The sequence below is a fragment of the Nomascus leucogenys genome, chromosome 5, assembly GCF_006542625.1.
Source record: "Nomascus leucogenys isolate Asia chromosome 5, Asia_NLE_v1, whole genome shotgun sequence".
Taxonomy (NCBI): domain Eukaryota; kingdom Metazoa; phylum Chordata; class Mammalia; order Primates; family Hylobatidae; genus Nomascus; species Nomascus leucogenys.
This window is the reverse complement of record NC_044385.1, coordinates 8,500,987-8,521,893: the sequence shown is the minus strand read 5'-3', so window position 1 is coordinate 8,521,893 and position 20,907 is coordinate 8,500,987. Positions and strand designations below refer to the sequence as shown.

Genomic DNA, 20,907 nt, shown 5'->3' with positions numbered 1-20,907 from the left:
GTCCTTCACTAGAAAAGCCAACAGGTACATTTGCACACACATGTATATTTGTATATGTGCATACCATTTCAAATCCAGTAGCATTTTATACGCTAACATGACATTGTACAGAATTATTTTGGAGACTCCCATTTTGCAGTGGAATGTGAAGAGGAGCTGGAATACCCAAAATGTCCTAATGCTCTCTACTGCCATTGTAAAATTGTCCAGTTCTAAGTAAGCATGTTGAGGAAGATGAAAACAATATTCTTAATACCATTTCACTCAGTTTGGAATGTTCCAGGTAATTTACCTGAAACCGAGAGAGACCAAAGAACAAAAACTGAGAGAGGCCAAAGAACAACTAAGTACTCTGCCAAAATTTTCCCCCTGCAGAGCCTGGCATTATGAAGTTGAGCTAACAAAGAAGGTTCAGCAGTTATGGGCTTTGATGACTCAACACAGAAAAGTCAGCAACTAATATGAACTCTTCCACAAGGTTGCTACAAGAACAGGCGTTTGCAAAGCTTGCTTTCTTTCTTTTTTTTTTTTTTTTTTTTTTTGAGACGGAGTCTCAGTCTGTCACAAAGCTTTCTTTTTTAATTGCCTTTTTATATTCTGACATTTTTCCCTCCATCAGAAATATCTTAGCCATTAAATCTCATGGCAAAACCACTTGAATACACGTTTTGATCCTGTGATTTGAAGTATGGCGAGGAAAATCGTTGAACCTGAGAAAAATGTTCACATTTATAGGTGCCCTTTAACATTTAGCAGAATTACATTAATAACATCATCTGTTTCCAATGCCCTCACTTACTTTGTGGGCTTCATTTATCTCTTATGTAATTAGTATAACTACATCATTCTTCACAATTGTTTGGAGAGACATTACAATTGCAAGTTTTAATCTGTTTTACTCTGACAGCTACATTGTTGTAGGATTTCTGAAAAAAAAAAGTGAGAACAATGGAATGTACTTTTGGGGGACTATTTTTAAGTGGTCCAGTCTGTGCCTTTCTTGTTAATTGTAACTTGAAATTTCATAATTTGCTCTTTTAATGGTTCTATCTCTCAAAGAAAGAAAAGTTCTTGAGACTGAGAGTTAAGTATTTAATAAATATGAGACTGGCTATTGAGATCTAGTCTTTTAATCTGAGTGACTGATTGACTCTTTGGGCTTCAAACAATAAAGCGAGTTTACTATCATAAAATAAATCTGTAGCTTTAAAATGGGCTTCCTCTGTTTGACTGACAATACAATTCTGATGTGTACCAAATTTAAAAATAGTTTGTATTTCTCATAATAACTAGTAGGTTGAATAGTGGGTTTGTGATGGAAAATATCCTAAGGCTTCTTTGGACTCAACTAGGAGGAATGTCAAGATTGATTTGTGATACCTGCAAGAGGCCGAAGAGCCAAGAGTTGCAACATGAGGCCAGGGAGTTGCCATGTCTAATGCAAGATAACATTTTTCAATTGCGTGCTGTAACTTAGCACTTGGTTATATTGTTCTCATTGTGCTTTCTGTAAGTGCAGACTTTACATCCTGATTATATGGTTGCCCAAAACATCTGGTATATTGGGACCCAATCAATAATAACTGACTGATTTATTAAGGACTATGCACATTATCAAAGATTTTTAGCACCTAAAAGCTGAAGAGTCATGAAAAGCAACTATATACCTTCAAGAACATCCTCTCATAGCTTCTTCAGATAATTTTATTGATTTTTTTTTTTTTGAGACAGAGTCTCGCTTTGTTACTCAGGCTGGAGTGCAATAGTGTGATCTTGGCTCACTGCAAGAACCACCTCCTGGGTTCAGGAGACTCTCCCACCTCAGCCTCCTGAGTAGCTGGAACTACAAGTGTGTGTCACCACACCTGGCTATTTTTTGTATTTTTAGTAGAGACGGGTGTCACAATGTTAGCCAGGCTGGTCTCGAACTCTTGACCTCAAGTGATCCACCCACCTTGGCCTCCCAAAGTGCTGGGATTATAGGTGTGAGCCACTGTGCCTCGCCCTGATTTGATTTTTAATAAATCCATTCCATATTCACATTGTGAAAACAGTTTAACTTCTTTATTCTCAGTGGTTGTTTTCCTTTTGCTCAAGGTTAACAGGTATGAGTTCCAACATCTTCTGCTTTATATTCTCTTTCTGTACATGTTCTCTGCTCCCTGTGTTTCTGGGGAGAAAGAAATTTTTCTCTTCCTAAGTTAGCCACTTCTCTGCTGTTATCTTCTTTTGGTTGGGATCTTGCCATCTCAGTCGTTCCCAAGATTTCCAATAACAGCAATGTCTCCCTCTTGTCTGGAGGAAGGACTGGCAGATCCCTATGGATTTATATGGGTAAACTCCACTTCCCTTCACTCTGTGTCTCTCCTCCAGCCACTGTCCCATTCCTCCCTTTCACAGGTGCATCTCTAGTCTCTGGGCCTCCTTCTCTCAAGAGAACTTTCCGTGATGAAGGAAATATTCTCTGTCTGTACTAGTAAAAGCACAAGTCTGTACAAGTAGCCACCAAGCACTTGTGGTTATTGAGCACTTGAAATGCGAATAGTGGCACTTGAAGAAGGGAAATTTTAATTCTTTGTTTTTAATTTAAATTGGAAATAGTCACACTTGGCAAGTGCCTACCATAATGGACAATAAACATTCCCCTTCAGATTTCTTCAACTGAACCACAGAAAATTATTTAAGTGTATCTTCCCAACTCTCCAAAGGATAGTGCATAACTAGTACCATTCCAACATGTATAGAGGAGAAGTTAGCTCATTACCTACAGTAGATACCTGAGGGCATTAGGACCTTATTCTCTTTATTTCAGTAACTGAGGTTGTCCTCTCATACTCATTGAAAGAGGAAGTCCAAATATCTATCATTTGCAAAGACCATCAGTGATCTTTGTAAGTTTCTCATTCTTAATTTCTAACTGTCTTATTTTTCTTTACTTATTAGAGACAGGGTCTCACTCTGTTGTCCAGGCTGGAGTGCAGTGGTATCGTTATAGCTCACTGCAGCGTCCCACTCCTGGGCTCAAATGATCCTCCTGCATCAGCCTCCCAAGTAGCTGGTGCTATAGGCACATGCCGTCATGCTTGCACTCGCTAATGGTTTTTGTTTTGTTTTGTATTGTTTTTTTGTAGAGATGGGGTTCTCACTAATTTGACCAGGCTGGTCTCCAACTCCTGGCCTCAAGTGATCCTCCTACCTTGGCCTCCCAAAGTACTGGGATTACAGGCATTAGTCATTACACCTAGCCCTAACTCTCTTTTTTAATCAAATTGATTACTGTCCTCCAAATGTTACTTTTACTTTTCTACTTTTTAGCCTCTTATTATACTATCTCCTCAGCTTCTTACAACCTTCTTCCCTAAACTTACCAAATCACTTACATTTTTTCAAGGCTCATTGTCTAGCTCTTCTGACAAGCTTCCACAGACCGAGTAAGTCTAAAGAAAATTGCAGTCCTTAGTCTATATATATATAAAAAAACTTATTGAACACTTACTATATTCCAGACAAGTACAAAAGATGGATAGAGTGGTTAATAGAAATGATAATAATAGATTAACATGGCCAGGCACAGTGGCTCACACGTGTAATCCCAGCACTTTGGGAGGCTGATTCAGGGGGATCACTTGAGGCCAGGAGTTGGAGACCAGCCTGGCCAACATGGCAAAACCCAGTCTCTACTAAAAATACAAAACAATTGCTTGAACCTGGGAGGTGGAGGTTGCAGTGAGTCAAGATCGTGCCACCGCACTCCAGCCTGGGTGACAGAGACTCTGTCTCCAAAATAATAATAATAGATTAATATTTGTTGAAGACTTCTTATATGTCACATACTCTTCCAAGCTCTATGTGTGCATTATTTCGTTTACTTCTCATGATCACCCAGTGAGATAGATATTACTATTATATCACTTTTACAAATAGGGAAACGGAGGCATTTAGAAATAATAACATGCCCAGGTCTCCTGATCAGTAAGTGACAGAAAGGTCCTGCTTGTACACAGTTATATCGCAGCACCTGCCAATTCTTCTTAATGCTCAACAGAACTAAAGAACTCCTATTTTTAAATGCCTTCTACTTTTATTTTGATGTTAACATTTGTATTGTGATTACCCTTTTGTTACTAAATGTCACATACATAGGCTGCTCCTCTCAATAACGTTATAATCTTCTAAGGTAGAGACCAAGCTGTCTGCTCCTTTGTAGTCTTAGCAAGCACTTAACAACATATTTTAGGCAGTATCTTTCAAATTATGGATATGGCTGATTAATGAGTTTTAGGTTCTAAAGTCAGTTTACTGTGTTCACATCCGGTTTTTTAATGAAATAGAACAAAATAATAAACAGTGGCACACCTATGCAATGGAATATTTAGCAATAAAAAGAATGAGCTGTCATGTCATGTAAAGACATGGAGGACCCTTAAATGAATATTACTAAGTAAAAGGAGCCAGGCTTAAAAGGTTATGTACTGGACGATTCTGACAATATGATATTCTGGAAAAGGCAAAACCGTGGGGACAGTAAAATGATGACTGGTTGCCAAGAGTTAGCGTAGAGGGAGGGATGGACAGGTTGGAGCATGGGGTATTTTTAAGGTGGTGAAACTATTTTGTATAATACTGTAATGGTGGGCCAGGCGCGGTGGCTCATGCTTGTAATCCCAGCACTTTGGGAGGCCGAGGCGGGCGGATCACGAGGTCAGGAGATCGAGACCACGGTGAAACCCTGTCTCTACTAAAAAATACAAAAAATTAGCCGGGCGTGGTGGCGGGCGCCTGTAGTCCCAGCTACTCGGAGAGGCTGAGGCAGGAGAATGGCATGAACCCGGGAGGCGGAGCTTGCGGTGAGCCGAGATTGCGCCACTGCACTCCAGCCTGGGCGACAGAGCGAGACTCCGTCTAAAAAAAAAAAAAAAAAAAAAAAAAATACTGTAATGGTGGATACATCATTATAGATTTGTCAAAATCCACAGAATGTACAACATGGAGAGTGAACCCTAATTTAAACTATAGACTTTATCTGGTAGTAATATATCAATATTGGTTCATTTGTTGTAACAAATATGCTACATTAAGTCAAGGTATTAATAACAAAAGAAACTGTGTGTGAGAAGGGGGAAAGGAGAGATAGTTTATAGGAACTCTCTGTAGTTTCTGTTCTTCTTTTCTGCAAACCTAAAACTACCATAAATAATAAATAAATAAATAATAAAGCCTATTAATTAAAAAAAAGAATAGAATAGAATGTATCTAAGCACATCATGCATTGTGAGGATAAAAACTGTTTAAGGAAATATCTGTTTCAGTTTTAGGTGTGTGTATGTGTGTGTGAGTATCTTACTGTGGATAAGAGGTTAAAAAAAGTTTGAAAGCTGTCGTTTTAGAGATTATTGCAAATACACTTCTTATTTGTCAGCTGATTGAAACACTGCATAGAGTTCTAGTAATGACTGTAAACCTGCCTCCCATAAGCAGGAAGAGTCCTTGTAGGTATGAAGTGTGATTGACATGTCTGTTTTTTGAAATGACTGTACGTGATTGTTGTAGGAGACTTTATGAAAACCTTTAACCTTGGGAAATAAAATTAACCCAAACGATGTGGATTACAACATGCATTTTGTCAAGGCATTCATTTATCAGCATTTCTGATTTGGTATGTTAGCACCCTATTCAAATTTTGATAAAATATTGGGAGTAACTTAATTTTTCTGTTGAGAACAGCACAACTGAATTACAGCCTCAAAGCAGTATCAAGCCTAATAGGTAGGAAATTCTTAAAATAACCTGGCCCACCATTGTCCCCCAGCCTTACTCAGGACAGGTATCCAGAGAGTACAAGTATCTAGTAACTTGACAGACTCAAGTTAATAGTTTTCTGCAATTGGTATTAATAAATGTAGGAGTGTTTATTTGGTGGTATTGTTTTTGTTCATTTTTCTCTCCTCCCCCTCCTCCTCCTCCTACTCCTTCTCCTCCTCTACTTCTTCCTTCTCCTTTCTCCTCTTCCTTCTTCTTTCTTCCCTCCTCCTCCACTTCCTCCTCCTCCTCCTCTTCTTCTTCCTCTTCCTTCTCCTTCTTCTCCTTTCTCCTCTTCCTTCTTTTCTTCCCTCCTCCTCCACTTCCTCTTCCTCCTCTTCTTCCTCTTCCTCTTCCTTCGCCTTCTCCTTTCTCCTCTTCCTTCTTCTTTCCTCCTGCTCCTCCTCCTCCTCCTCCTCCCCCTCCTCCTTCTCCTCTTCTTCTTCTTCTCCTTCTTCTTCTTCTTCTCTTTCTCCTTCTTCTTCTTCTCCTTCTTCTCCTTCTCCTTCTCCTTCTTATTCTTCTTCCTTCTCCTTTCTCCTTCTTCTTCTTCTCCTTCTCCTTCTTCTTCTCCTTCTCCTTCTCCATCTTCTTCTTCTTCTTCCTTCTCCTTTCTCCTCTTCCTTCTCCTCTCTTCCTTCCTTCCTCCTCCTTCTCCTTCTCCTTCTCCATCTTCTTCTTCTTCTTCCTTCTCCTTTCTCCTCTTCCTTCTCCTCTCTTCCTTCCTTCCTCCTCCTTCTCCTTCTTCTTTCTCTTCCTCTTGTTCTTTTCTTCTTCTTTTTCTTCTGTTTTTTAAATCTCTCACATGTATTGCTGTGTTTGGGAAGCAGAAGGTCTCAGTCAGTCGGGGCTGTCCTGGTGCCAGGCAGCTCTGATGTTAGGGCTGAGGAGGTGCCTCTGTTCTGCCCACTCTGCTGCCTGCTGCCCTCCACTCTCACCTGCTTTGCATGTCTCGCCTGCACCTGCCCCCCAGCTTTTCTAGCAGATCACTAGCAGAGCTTTGGCTTTTACCTCAGCTAACTTAAGAGCTTTTGTCTTCTCAGGTAACTCAAAAGAGTTTACACCCTGGATTTTGTGAACAGTTTGTTAAATTCCTGAGTTTCTACAATTCCCATTAAACACACCCATATGTCTTTTTATTGTGGCACATCCCCCTGGAGAGGGAAAGCTGAATGTTTCCTGTGACAACCAATGGAAGGAAATCTTGTCCCATGCCGGTGCCATCAGAGTCAATGGGATGGAGTCCAAAGAGAAAGGAAGAATACACACTAGTAAATTAATTTGTAGGGTACTGCCCACTTATTTTTAGGCCTGTTTGTATTTTTAAAGCAGAAGAACTAAAACTGAAGCTTTATATATTAGGTTTCCAAATAAAACAAGTTAGGCTTAAATCTGAGACTGGAGTTGAACAGTGCCAATGTACTCATAAATTTTGTACAATGGAAATCTAAATACATGCATTTTGCACTTTGTTAATTGTAGAATGTGCTTACCATTTTCACTATTCCTTTAGACACTTAAAAAATACATATTCCTGGGCCTTACCTCAGGCCTCCTGAATTAGAATCACTGGAATGGTACCCAGAAAGCTGTCCCTTTAAAGAAATCTCAGGAAATTTCTGATGATTTCACATAGCTAGGGAACCAGTAGGATGAAATGTTGGTTGTTAAGTGATCCATTTAAATATCAAAACAATTTTCTAAAATATGTGTAACACTTAAAGAAAAAAAATTAACATTTTTTTTCTTCATCAGGAAACCAAGTTTCCCAAGTGGGATAACTCAAATTTATCCTCTGGGTCTTCCTTCTGGTTTTCATGAAGAATTAAAAGCTACCAAAATTCTATTTTAGTCTTTGTTTTAAAAATATTTTTAGGACATCAGAAAGCAGTAGATGACTATTCATTCATCCAAGAATCCTCTTTGCCTACAAATATTTACATAGTCCTTTTGAGCATAAAGCATTATCTTCATGTAAGTCATCCTGTTAAATCCATCTCTATGAGTGCGTGTGCATAGCTTGGGAAGGAAAATGGCTTTTATTCCATTTTTAATTTATCACCAATTCAATGATCCAACCGTATCAAAGATATTGTTAAAAGTCCTGCTTGTGTGTGGCATGGTTCTTTGTGCTCTTGAATAAAAGTGACAGGCACCAGTGTCTTGCTTCCTTAGCACTAATGAGGCTTCCTACATACCTCTAAAATACTTTCCAAAACTTTTCATTTTTTTTATTCTGCAAGATGGAGAAAACAGTTGCCATTGCCCTTTTGGAAAAATGACCTGTATGGTTTGGAAACTTACTGTTTTTTCTCTTACCCCTCATCTTGAGAATCTCTCCTGGTGAGCCCTAGGCCCCTTCCTTCCTCTTAGTCTCGTACGAAGACTGTGAGTCCCCCGCAGCCATACCTGGGAGTTGTCCAATCTCCCTCTCTGGGTAGCACCCTCTCTGGGACTCTAGCCCCTCTCCCTTCTTCTGTCCTCCCCTATGATCTCATGTTACCCTCTTTGAAGCCTTTCTCTTCAATGTTTCAATGTTGCACATCAATAGTGGAGAAATCCAATGCCTTGTAGACAAGGCCCGTTCTCAGTGCGGGTCTTCCTGGCTTCTCAGTGTACTTCTTGTCTACTTTTCACCACCATTCGGCCTACTCTTGATAGCGGCTTTGCCAAAAGCTCCCTCTGCCTTCCTGTCCCTTCAAACCAATGTTCTCCTAGAGAACCTGTCACCTGCTGTTCTAAGGAACCTAGAACCCACACATCTACACCCCAGGCCCCTGCAGCAGATCTGTCTCTGTGTGCTCATTCTCTCATTGCACCATCGGTCTCTGGAAAAAATGGTCCCTTCCACGACTATCTTCACTTTTCCCCATCCTCTCTCTCTTGTCCTTTCAGCCTGATTTCTTATGCTGGCATTTCCAACATTAAGTTTGTTTTTTTTCTGGAAAAAAAAAAAAAAAAAACTTTTTCTAGACCTTACCTCCCTGTCTTCTTTAACTCATTCAAAAAGACATTGAGCGCCTGCTGTATGCCCAGTGCTGCTTCCTGTAATCAGCGGCCATTTTTCTGCTTTCCCTGAGCTGCTAGGCTCCTCAGCATTGTCTGCACTTCCGCCTTGGTCCCTCTCATCTTGAATTTATTGCCACTTTGCACCTATCCTCTCATTACCTTGAACCATTGGTCTTAAAGGTTATCAGTGAACCCTTCTCCTTTTTAATGGAAGCTATTTTTTCCTGGTTTTTCTAACTGAAAACATAGAATTTGAGGCAATTGTTACTTTTGGTTTTTTTGGAGTGTTTCTTTCTTATTATTACATTTTAAGTTCTGGCGTACATGTGCAGAATATGCAGGTTTGTTACATAGGTATACACGTGCCATGGTGGTTTGCTGCACCCATCAACCCATCATCTACATTAGGTATTTCTCCTAATGCTATCCCTCCTGTAGCCCACCATCCCCTGACAGGCCCCAGTGGGTGATGTTCCCCTCCCTGTGTCCACTTGTTCTCATCGTTGAACTCCTACTTATGAGTGAGAACTTGCGGTGTTTCGTTTTCTGTTCTTGTGTTAGTTTGCTGAGAATGATGGTTTCCAGCTTCATCCATGTACCTGCAAGGGATATGAAATCATCCTTTTTTATGGTTGCATAGTATTACATGGTGTATATGTGCCACATTTTCTTTATCCAGTTTATCAATGATGGGAATTTCGGTTGGTTCCAAGTCTTTGCTATTGTAAATAGTGCTGCAGTAAACATATGTGTGCATGTGTCTTTATAATAGAATGATTTATAATCCTTTGGGTATATACCCAGTAATGGGATTGCTGGGTCAAATGGTAAGTCTGGTTCTAGATCCTTGAGGAATCACCACACTGTCTTCCACAATGGTTGAACTAATTTACACTCCCCCTAACAGTGTAAAAGCATTCCTATTTCTCCGCATCCTCTCCGGAGTCTGTTGTTTCCTGACTTTTTTTTTTTTGGCGGGGGGAGGGGTGGAGTCTTGCTCTGTCACCCAGGCTGGAGCGCAGTGGCTTGATCTTGGCTCACTGTAACCTTCATCTCCCAGGTTCAAGCTATTCTCCTGATTCAGCCTCCTGAATAGCTGGGACTACAGGTGCCTGCCACCACACCCAGCTAATTTTTTTTTTTTAGTAGAGCTGGGGTTTCACCATGTTGGCCAGGCTAGTCTCGAACTTCTGACCTCAGGTGATCTGCCAACCTTGGCCTCCCAAAGTGCTGGGATTACAGGTGTGAGTCACTGAGCCCGGCCTGTTACTTATTTCTGGACAATGCCATCAATAATATCTCATAATTATGTGTTCTTCCACTTTCTCCTGTTATTTCCTGGGTTTGTGGCTGGATTTTACTTTTCCACCACCTGCCTCCTGAAATAGATAATATTTCCTGAGACTGAGCTCTCTGCCCCTCCCATTAGACACTCTCTCTCTCTTTTACAATATCAACTTTTATTTTAGATTCAAGGGGTACATATCAGGTTTGTTACCTGGTTGTACTGTGGGAGGCTGAGGTTTGGGGTATGACTGATCCCGTTACCCAGGAAGTGAGCATAGTGTCCAACAATTAGTTTCTGAACATTTCCCCCTCCTCCCAGCTCTAGTAGGCCCAGTGTGTACTGTTGTCATCTTTATGTCCATGAGTACACAATGTTTAGCTCCCACTTACAGGGAGAACATGCAGTATTTGGGTTTCTGTTCTTGTGTTAATTCACTTAGGATAATGGCCTCCAGCTGCATCCATGTTGCCGCAAAAGACACGATTTGTTCTTTTTTATGGCTGCGTGACACTCTTTTCTTCTAAATCTGCATCTCTTCTCAAATACTCTGTTAGCTGTTGTGCAGGTAGATCATCTTTATATTTTCATTTTTAATGATCTCTCCATGGCTTAACTTCTTTGTGTCACGAATTGCTTATATTGCCAGCTGAGCAAGCCACCTTCACAGCTTATTCAGCATGTCTACAACACAGATTTATTTACTACAGTCTTTCCTAAAATCCATACACACATACACCCAGCACAGACACTTTCCTTTTTCTTTTAATCTCCAAGGCATTACTAGTCCCCTGCCTTATAAAAATAGGTTCTCTTCTCTGTCCAGTCAGGTGAGACATCTGGTCCAATGTCCCTCATATCTCATGCAGACCTCAGCATTCAAGTCCATTGTCATGTGCGGAGACTCATGCAGACATCTCATATGCACCATTACAAGGCCTTTTCTCCCCTACATCCTATCAGGATGGCTTTTCGTGATCACCCTGCCTCAACACTCTCAGTTCTGGAATGAGGGTCACTCCACTTTTGGACAGATCTTAACTGTGAGTCCAAGATAGGAAAATTTAGACTCCACGAAGAAACTGAAGCTCAAGGGGGAGAATTAAGTTCTCAAAGAAGCACCTCTTCATCCTTTCCCTTGTCATGTGCTACCTCCTGTAAGTGCACATGCCCTGGTCAAGCTGTCTAAATATGTTCTGTGCTACAGGCTTTCGGATGTTTTTCGGTATGCAAGAACCCCCTTATCTTGAAAGTTTTCCTGTCAAAACTCTACGCAGCTCTTCAGAATCCAACACAAATCACCTTTCTCTGTCATGTCTTTTATTGTCTTCCCATACCTGATAGGAACAGAATCATCCATGTGTGCTCTTGTACCTTTGTAACTCTATTACAAACCCATTTTTCTCCTACAACTTAAAAGCAATATGTAATAAGTGTTTTGTTTTACACTGCTTTTTGGAAATTGGTGCAGACTCCATGCTACCTAATTTTATTAAGAATTCACTGCTACTTAAAAGTGTTCTCTTTTTTTATCACTTAAGATCAAATATACTTTTTCTTTTATTTTTTTTCCCCTTTCTTTTTTGAGACAGAGTCTTGCTCTATTGCCCAGGCTGGAGTGCAGTGGCATGATCTTGGCTGACTGCAACCTCTGCCTCCGAGGCCCAAGCAATTCTCATGCCTCAGCCTCCTGAGTAGCTGGGATTACAGACTTGAACTACCACCTGTAGTATTTTTAGTAGAGATGGGGTTTTGCCATGTTAGACAGCTTGGTCTCGAATTCCTGGCCTAAAGTGATCTGCCCACCTTGGCCTCCTAAAGTGCTGGGATTACAGGTGTGAGCTACCGTGTCTGGCCCAAATACACTTTTAAAATGTGATGTGTCCCCCACTTCTCAAACCTCTTTTCCTTTAATGTTTAGTCTGAGCATTGCTTCCTGATACCTTTTACATAAAGACCATCTCTATCACTTCAGTCTTCCACTCAAAGCATTTTAATAACTCTGCATTGCTCTTGGGATAAAGTACAAGAAGATATAGTTAAAATGTAAAGGAATTGTGTCTAAAGGAAAATTAGAATTCTACAGTAATAGAATTTTGTATTGCCTCTGTACAGCTTAGGCTCAAACATTCTGATGCTTTACCGTTCTAGGTTAACATTAAAAATAACTCTCAACTCATCCATACCGTGTTGGCTTCTGTAGAGCAGAATTCTAATTTATCACATCAGAGTGTGATTGCAGAAGCTTGTGTTTGTTGGTGATTAGGATGTGTTTTCTTGTCCAGTCTTGCTCATTAGAAAGACAGTTTGGGGTCTTATTCAGAGAACAAACTGGTAGTTCTAGAGATAATAGGATTAGGAGAAATGTCATATTCCACTTTACACCACACTAAGAAACTGAAAGGGACATTAATTTCTTTAAAGGGCATCTCTGTCTACATAGTTGAACACTATCTTCTTTCTACATCCTTAATCAATTTCTTTTCTGAGTGACTTCATCCTGAGCTTCCATCTCACCGAAAATTCCCTGAGGCACTGTCAGCATGGAGCCTGTTGATCCTTGGTGCCTGGGCTGGAATAGGCTGCGCACTCCTGGACACAAACCGCACTCATATGACTCTTAGCTTGGAGCCTGCGTTCCCCGAAGTTAGGCAAGATTTCTAATGCCTTAAAAGGGAAAGGTCAGGTAAAAATAATTAAGTCCAATATTCTTTCCCTTTTAAACTTTTTATACGCTCCTTTCTTTGTCTTTGTTATGTGAATTTGACTTCTTTGTTCTGTTTCAGACAACTTGTAAGGACAAACTGTTATTCACCCAGTTAACAAAGTGGCATTTCTCTACACGTTGTTGTTTTATTTTTTCCTTAAAAAGGGATTTATTTCTGCAGGCCTGGCATTACTGTTTTGTTTTATTTACTTTGCTGGATGAAATGGTTAAGAGCACTAAATATCATTATTGTTTAATATAAAGAACCAGACTCAGATTTCACTAATTTTCCTCAAATTTTTCAGGTCTTGACCTACACGTGTCACCCAAGTTGATTCTAGATAAAAGGGACTGTTGACTAAAAGATAAAAGGGGAAAAAATTCTAGAATGACAGAAAAGTTAGAAAGACCCAGAAAGACTTTATACATGACCATGGGATAATAAGTGGAAGGGGTTATACCAGACACCTCATTCTAATATACTAATTATAATATTGTCATTTAAAATGCAATCCACTATATTAAAAAAGGTTTTGAATAGAAAGTTACAAGCATATTCAAAAGCAGAGGGAATACTATAATCAATCCACTATACTCATCTTGCAGCTTCAGTAATTAGCAATATATGGCCATGGCCAACTCGTTTCTTTTCATGGCCCTCCTTTCCCACAAACACTGGATTATTTTAGAAACAAACACAAGACGAAAATATCTCTGCATGTACTAAATTAATATTCAATATTAAAGATGACTCCTGAAATATGAGATTTTAAGAGATCAGTCTGATATTATAAAATAATAAGAAGCCAGTTAAGGTTTTGTTTTAATCAACTATATTAGGGCATAATACATGTGCAATAACAAGCGCTCATCTTAAGTGTATATTTGGATGAGATTAGAGAAATTTATCTGCCATGTTGCTACCACTAAATCAAGCCCTAACATATTTTCACCATCACGCCAAGTTATCTTATACCTCTTCCTAGTTGCCGTAAACACATGCCACCCCCACCCCAAGCCCCAGGAAAAATGCTTTTCTGCTTTCTGGCCCATAGATTCTATTTCTTTTTTCCAGAGCTTTACAAAAATAAAATCATATGTAAAGTATTTCTGTGTCTGACTTCTTTTGCACAGTGTATTTTTGAAATTTACATATATTGTGAACATCAGTAGTTCCTCACTTTGTATTGCATCTTTAAAATTCCATTGAATGACAGTATCACATTTTGCTTCTCCAGCCCATCTGATGGATAATTGTTTTTTGGTTTTTGTTTTTATGGAGATAGAGTTTCACTCTGTCGCCCAGGCTGGAGTGCAGTGGCATTGCTTGGCTCACTGCAACCTTTGCCCCCCAGATTCCAGAGCCTCCCAGATTTAAGAGATTCTCCTACCTCAGCCTCCCAAGCAGCTGGGATTACAGGCGTGCTCCACCACACCCAGCTAATTTTTGTATTTTTAGTAGAGATGGGGTTTCACCATGTTGATCAGGCTGGTCTCGAACTGCCAACCTCAGGTGAACTACCCCTGCCACCTCAGCCTCCCAAAGTGGGATAATTGAGTTTTTTCTTTCCCAGTTTGGGGTGACTGTGGATAGTTTCTGTGAACATTCATATGCAAGTTTCTGAGTAGACTTGTATTTTTCACTTTGATGAATAAGTAGGAGTATAATTGCTTAGCAGTATATATTAAATATGTGTTTAGCTACATAATAAACTTCCCATTGTGTGTTTTCTAAAGTGGTTGTACCACATTACATTCCCATCAGCAGCGTAGGAGAGTTACAGTTGCTTCCCATCTCTGCCAACATAGATATACTATGTTGTTCTAATTTAGCCATTCTTACGGTATGGCACAGTATCTTATTGTGGCTTTCATTTGCATTTTCCTAATCACTAATTTTCTTTAGCATCTTTTTCATAGGATTACTAGACTCCTCAAATTCTAATCACCATTTCTTCAACTCACTAAGGCAACCAAACTCACCGTGGGTTCTCCTGTCTCTACCCATTTTCCAGAAATTTCTTCAAAATAAAAAGCCCAGGCTGGGCGCAGTGGCTCACCCTATAATCCCAACACCTTGGGAGACCATAGAGAGAGGATCACTTGAGCCCAAGAGCTTGAGACCAGCCTGGTCAACAGAGCAAGACCCCATCTCTACATTTTTTATTAATTAGCTGGACATGGTGGTACACTCTATAGTCCCAGCTACTTGGGAGGCTGAGGGTGGAGGACCCCTTCAGCCTAGAAGGTGAAGCCTGCAGCAAGCCAGGATCACTCCAGTGCACTCCAGTCTGGGTGACAGAGCGAGATCATGTCAAAAAGAAAAAAAAGGCCCAGATGCAGCTTTTCCTTCTCACATTTTTCAGTCATGCACTGCCTGTTGTCCCATTATTGAAAACAGTTATTTTATTTTACTTTTTTTTTTGAGGAGGTGAGGTGGGGATGTAGGTTACATTTCATCCTGTTACTCTGCCTTGGATATAACTGGAAATTCAGAGTAGTTTTTGAGAAATAATTTCCAATTTTTTTTTTTTAGTTTATCAAGGGCCAAGCCTGGAAAACTCAAGTCAGAATGTATGGAAGAGCATTCTTCAACTGATTGTATCTAGCCTCAGTCTCTGGTGGTAGGAGAATATGTCACCAAGAAAGAAAAGGAAAATCATGCTTCCTTGCTGAATTTGGTGAATTCTGCAAAGCAAGAATGACAGTGAAAGGGAGGAGATAAAGCAGTCTGAATCATGCCTCCCAGCTTTTCCACCTGGAATTTTATCCCAGAGAATGAAAGGCATGTTGGTAAAGATGAGTTATGTACAAGACAGGGATCCATTTCACATGTAGCCCTCTACCTATATTTTAGTGAACTTGAAAGTTCAGCCTGTCAGTCAGAGGAAAGCCTTACAACTTACTTTCCAGTGTGGCGTAGATGGGACCCCAAGATAGCTAGAGGACTTGGCAATGAGGATGGGATGCCATCATACGGATGCAGACGGCTCTGTCCTGGGGGCTGCCGCACTCTAGGGCTCCGTGAGTAGGCCTCAGAAAAGGCTTCCTTGTCAGCAGGAGACAAGACCTCAGAAAAGCTTCAGAAAAGGCTTCCTTGTCAGCAGGAGACAAGATGAGACCAAGAACAGAGATGTCTACCCAAGCTTACTAGGTGAAGAAAATGCAAATGGCATGCATGCAAGTGATAAACCTCACTGTCAATGTCAGCAGGGCTAGGAGCAGCCAGATGGATAAGGAGCCCCGTGCCATAGATCAGAGAAGATAATCAAATTCTGGAGACACAGACTCTTTCTTCTGTTCCTGAGTTCATTTAAACCATGCCTCTTTCTTCCCACTACACACACACACACACACGCACACGTGCACACACACACACACACACACACACAGAAAGAGGTGGGGGAGAAAGAATGGGAAAGGAAGGTTAAGAGGCTAACTTATCCAAAGGAGATCAAACGGTGCCTGAATTACATTTAACTTTGTGTTTCTTTTTAATACATGCAAGTATAAGCATAATGCAGGGGGAGGGGCAAGGGTTTGTGAATTTCAAACGATTTGTAAGATTTATAAACTTAGGGGGCTCCTGTGTTTTCTAAGAACTGTTAACCCAGGAGGTGGGTAGTGCAGTTTCCCCACCTTCCTATCATGCCTAAAAGACAGGAGATTTTTTGAAGCACCAGATGTTAGAATGTACTGCCTAAAACTATCAGTGAGACCAAGACTAGAGAGATGTGATTAGGGCACCATGTGAGACTCATGATGAACATCTTCTGATTTACCATTCTTCCTACATGAGACAGAAGCAGCACCCCCAAATTAGCTTTGGTTTCTTCAAATGCACGTTCTTCCTGCCCAGCAGGAGACAGAATGGCTTCCAGGAGCTGGAGAACATGCTTGGGCCATGGCCTGACACCTTCAGGCGGAAAACGAAGGAGTGGGAGAATTCTGCAGCTCAGTTCTTTTCTTTAGCTCCTTCCTTGTCCAGAGAATGGGGTAGGAATGGGATGGAGGGAAGGTGAGAAGGTGAAATGTGCAGTGCAGAGTGGAAGATTGCTGATCACGCATTTAAAGTCATATGCAATAGCAATTCTGTCAACAAATCTTCCTATTATTGTAATCTTATTTCCCATTAACTCTTGTTATTATAAGAAATTGATTTTCATCATGCTCTCTAAGTGTCTCTCCTTCACTCCTCCTCCAATATCAAATAGTTAATAATGTAACAAAATAATATTGTATATGCTGGAAACTAACCATGCAAACACATATCCCACATATATCAGCTATGTTTGCTTTTTATTTCTGTGTCTATATTTTCATTCAACGTATATTTTAATGGGCATAATTTAATAGTATATTGTAAGAATGAGATTATGATTTTAATGTATTTATAATTACTCTGACCTAGAACAACTAATTTCTTTTTTTCTGAGCATCCTTTTAGTTTTTATTAACATATATAGTATCTATTTATCATCAGAGCATATAATTTTATATTCTGCTTTTGTTACCATTTTCCTTGTTGCTACCTATTTATCACTTATGGCTACTTAATGCACCATGCAATTTCTATACCTACATTTTCTTAAATGCTTTCCTGTTTGATACACAAATAGTTTCTATTATTCACTATTATAAATACAGATCGAGCAGCCCTAATCTAAAACACTCCAAATCTAAAACACTCCAAAATCTAAAACACTCCAAAATCCAAAACTTTTTGAGCACCAACTCGAAGGAAATGCTCCCTGGAGCATTTCACATTTTTGGATTTTTGGGTTAGGAATGCTCAACAAGTACAAATATTCCAAAATCTGAAAAAAATCAGAAACCTGAAACACTTCTGATCACAAGCATTTCAGATAAAGAATACTCAACCTGTAATGTTATGGTGATCATTTTCCTAGGAATGCCATTTTTTTGACTTTAAATTATTTCTGTGGAATAATTTGTGAGTGGGATTACTAGGTCCACAAATATGAATATATTTAAGGACTCTTAATATAGGTATGGGTCAGATTGGTGATTTGATGGGCTGTACATATTTATAGGACTACTAGAAAATATAAATTTATTCGTTCTTTTTGCAAGTCTCATCTTCATTTTTTGTTCGTTATAATTGCAGTTAATGTACATTGTACTTACCATTTGACAATTAGCATGGCTTAATTAGAAAAATCACTGGCCGGGCACGGTGGCTCACACCTGTAATCCCAGCACTTTGGGAGGTAGAGGCGGGTGGATCACGAGGTCAGGAGATCGAGACCATCCTGGCTAACACAGTGAAACCCTATCTCTACTAAAAATACAAAAATTAGCCGGGTGTGGTGGCGGGCACCTGTAGTCCCAGCTACTCGGGAGGCTGAGGCAGGAGAATGGCGTGAACCTGGGAGGCGGAGCTTGCAGTGAGCCGAGATCACGCCACTGCACTCCAGCCTGGGCGACAGAGTGAGACGCCATCTCAAAAAAAAAAAAGAAAAGAAAAATCACTTAAGTGTCAGACAAGCAATTCAAATCCCAACTCAGGCCACTTCCTGTTGTATGCTAAGTGGATGAGCCTCTCACAAAAATAATTTTTTCAATGGTAAATTGGCAACAATGGTGTCTCCTTTACAAGACTGTTGAAACGATTTGGTGAATTAATCAATGCCTGGTGTGTTCGTGGCCATACAGGAAGTTATTACTCCTCCTCGCTGTCTCTGCTTCTCTAATTTTATCTACCTCCCCTCCCACTCCTGACTTCTTCTTGCGTGGATTATCCGTTCGAGTTCTTTTGATACAAGGTTTTCTAGACTCCACTTTCTCATGCCAGAATTTATGTTAATAGGGGTCAATTATCAATGTTCTCTAGAAACCTGATCTCTCAATAGCAAGTGCTTAATTAGATTGCAAATCACTGAGGTCACTTCTGTTCACCCTGTGAGTTTTCTTGTGTTCACCCAACCAAATGGGAAATACATTCAGAATTAATACATTTTCATAAATTGCTCATTTTTGAATGCTTCATACAGTCCAATTTCTCTTTTAAACCTCTTATCCAAGTTTATGCCCATTAGGTTTCTCAGAGACTTTTTGACTTGTTTTTCTGCTTCTTTGTCTTGGTTTCAGATATTATTTCAGTTTAATCTTCTATTTGTTGCATCCTACCCAAGAACAACAAGCTTAATTCTTGTGATAACAAGTGTAGTTTGTCAAGAATTGCAAGATAAGACCATTGCTAGAAGTTACATTTCGGAATGGTACTGCCATTTGGATTTTGTCTGTCTCATACCCAGTGTCTGTTTTCTAGGCATTATTGCTCATTGTTGTCTGGAAATTGGTTTTTATCTTGAGGAAATTTGTAGCAGAAACTGCCTTTTAAAGCAATCACTCTTCTTTAAAGCCAAAAGTAATTTCTAATATGTTATAAGGTATCAGAAAGCCTGTAACAAGCATAGAGTTTTTCAATTGGAAAAGCATTAAAAATATCAAATTCTATCCTCTTTCATGAGGGTGAGGCAATTTGGGGGCTGCCAAAAGATTTTCTAGTCTCTCACCTTCATGATAAGATATTGAGCTGTGTAGGAAATATTCTAAGCAGTTCCACTTTAGGAGTTTAAAAGAAAAAATCGGAGGGAGGGAAGAGAAAGGGAAAAAATTCCTCTGCAATCTTCCCAGATTCAGCAACTGTATTTCACAACTCTGCAGAATCCCAGAGGCTCCTTTAGATATTATTTTACATGAGCCTTCTCTCATTAAGTGTCATAGAGAAGATGTCTTCATTTTCGCATTATTAAGCCTGCTTTCCCCCCGTATCCATGCCCACTATCCCTGTTTTCGCCTGTTACAAATGAGTGCTAGCTTCTTTTTCTACCTGAATAGACAAGACAGTTCTAACTTCTTATCAGCATCAAAGACCCTTGCCCCAGACACTCCACCAGCAAAGTTACTGAAGTACTAAGGATTTCAGAGGTGGACATCACAAGGCTTGAGAGGCACTCATACATAACAATTAAGTCTGCAGGGGAAATTTGAGGATCATACACAGCTGGATTCAGACAGAATGACCAGTTTTTCTGTAGTTGCTGGACAGTACAAAGTAGCCTGCCGTGCCTTCCATGTGTATTACAGAGAAGTCTATTATTGAAACTCACAAGGTGAAAAAATGTGGACCTGATCATAGTTGAGTGTGTCGGCCCCATGCTTGCATTTATGATATTGGAAACAGGAAGGGTGAGATTGGAAATAGTCCATTTCTGCCCAGAGCCCACTCTGCAACATGTAACAGCAAAGCATTCACTGTCAAGAAATAGTGTCTATCATGGTCATACCACATTCATCATTGTGCCACACTTAACTTCTTCACGAACCCTGGCATCACAGCTTTCCTTGTGTTGTAAGGGGGACTGGCCTCCAGTTTTAGCCACTACTCCAAGTCTGCACAAATCACCCTGTGGTATTGGGCAAGCTCCTTAACCTCAGTTCCCCTAGCACATGGTAGAGGTGAACTTACACTGCCCAACCTGTAGAGAGATTGTGAAACCAGAATGAGATAATGTGTGCAAAGGATTTCGGGACGAGTTTCAAATTCTGAAAATTCTTGGGGTGTATGCTTTCATTTGTACTGTTAATCTGATTTGCAGTCATTTAAATCTATAAAAGGATGTTCTGCCACATCATGTGCATAAGTTTGATTTTCCTCGTGTTGTTATGAGCCCCCACTGGGGCAGCTTTCAGAACATGCCATTCCCCCTCACAGCCTCCTGCATGGGAGCATGACGGCTAGATCTCTTTCTCCTCCCTCCCCATCCCATTTCCCTTTGTCTGCCCATCACTCTCCTACACTGCATACAAGACCCACGTTAAAGACCCCTTGCTCTGTGACATCACCTTCTTACCTAACTCTCTGCTCCTTGAACTGGCAATGATTTAGCTTTCCACATCCTGAATGGGGGTGATCTGCATCTAACTTGGCCTCTTTCCCTCATTAGACTTGGCTTTTTGAGAACAAGACCAAGCCTCTACTTAATACTTTAACCCAATACCTGCTTCATATTATTTGCTTAGTAAATATTGATCAAAATGATGAGTGAATGTCAAATACTTGTTGCCATGAAATAAGTTG

General features: G+C 40.1%; 1 protein-coding gene across 3 annotated transcripts in view; it reads left to right on the top strand.

Moving 5' to 3' along the window:
• CHRM3 (cholinergic receptor muscarinic 3) overlaps positions 1 to 20,907 on the top strand; it is a 529,115-nt gene that overhangs the window by 260,380 nt on the left and 247,828 nt on the right. The window lies entirely within an intron of this gene.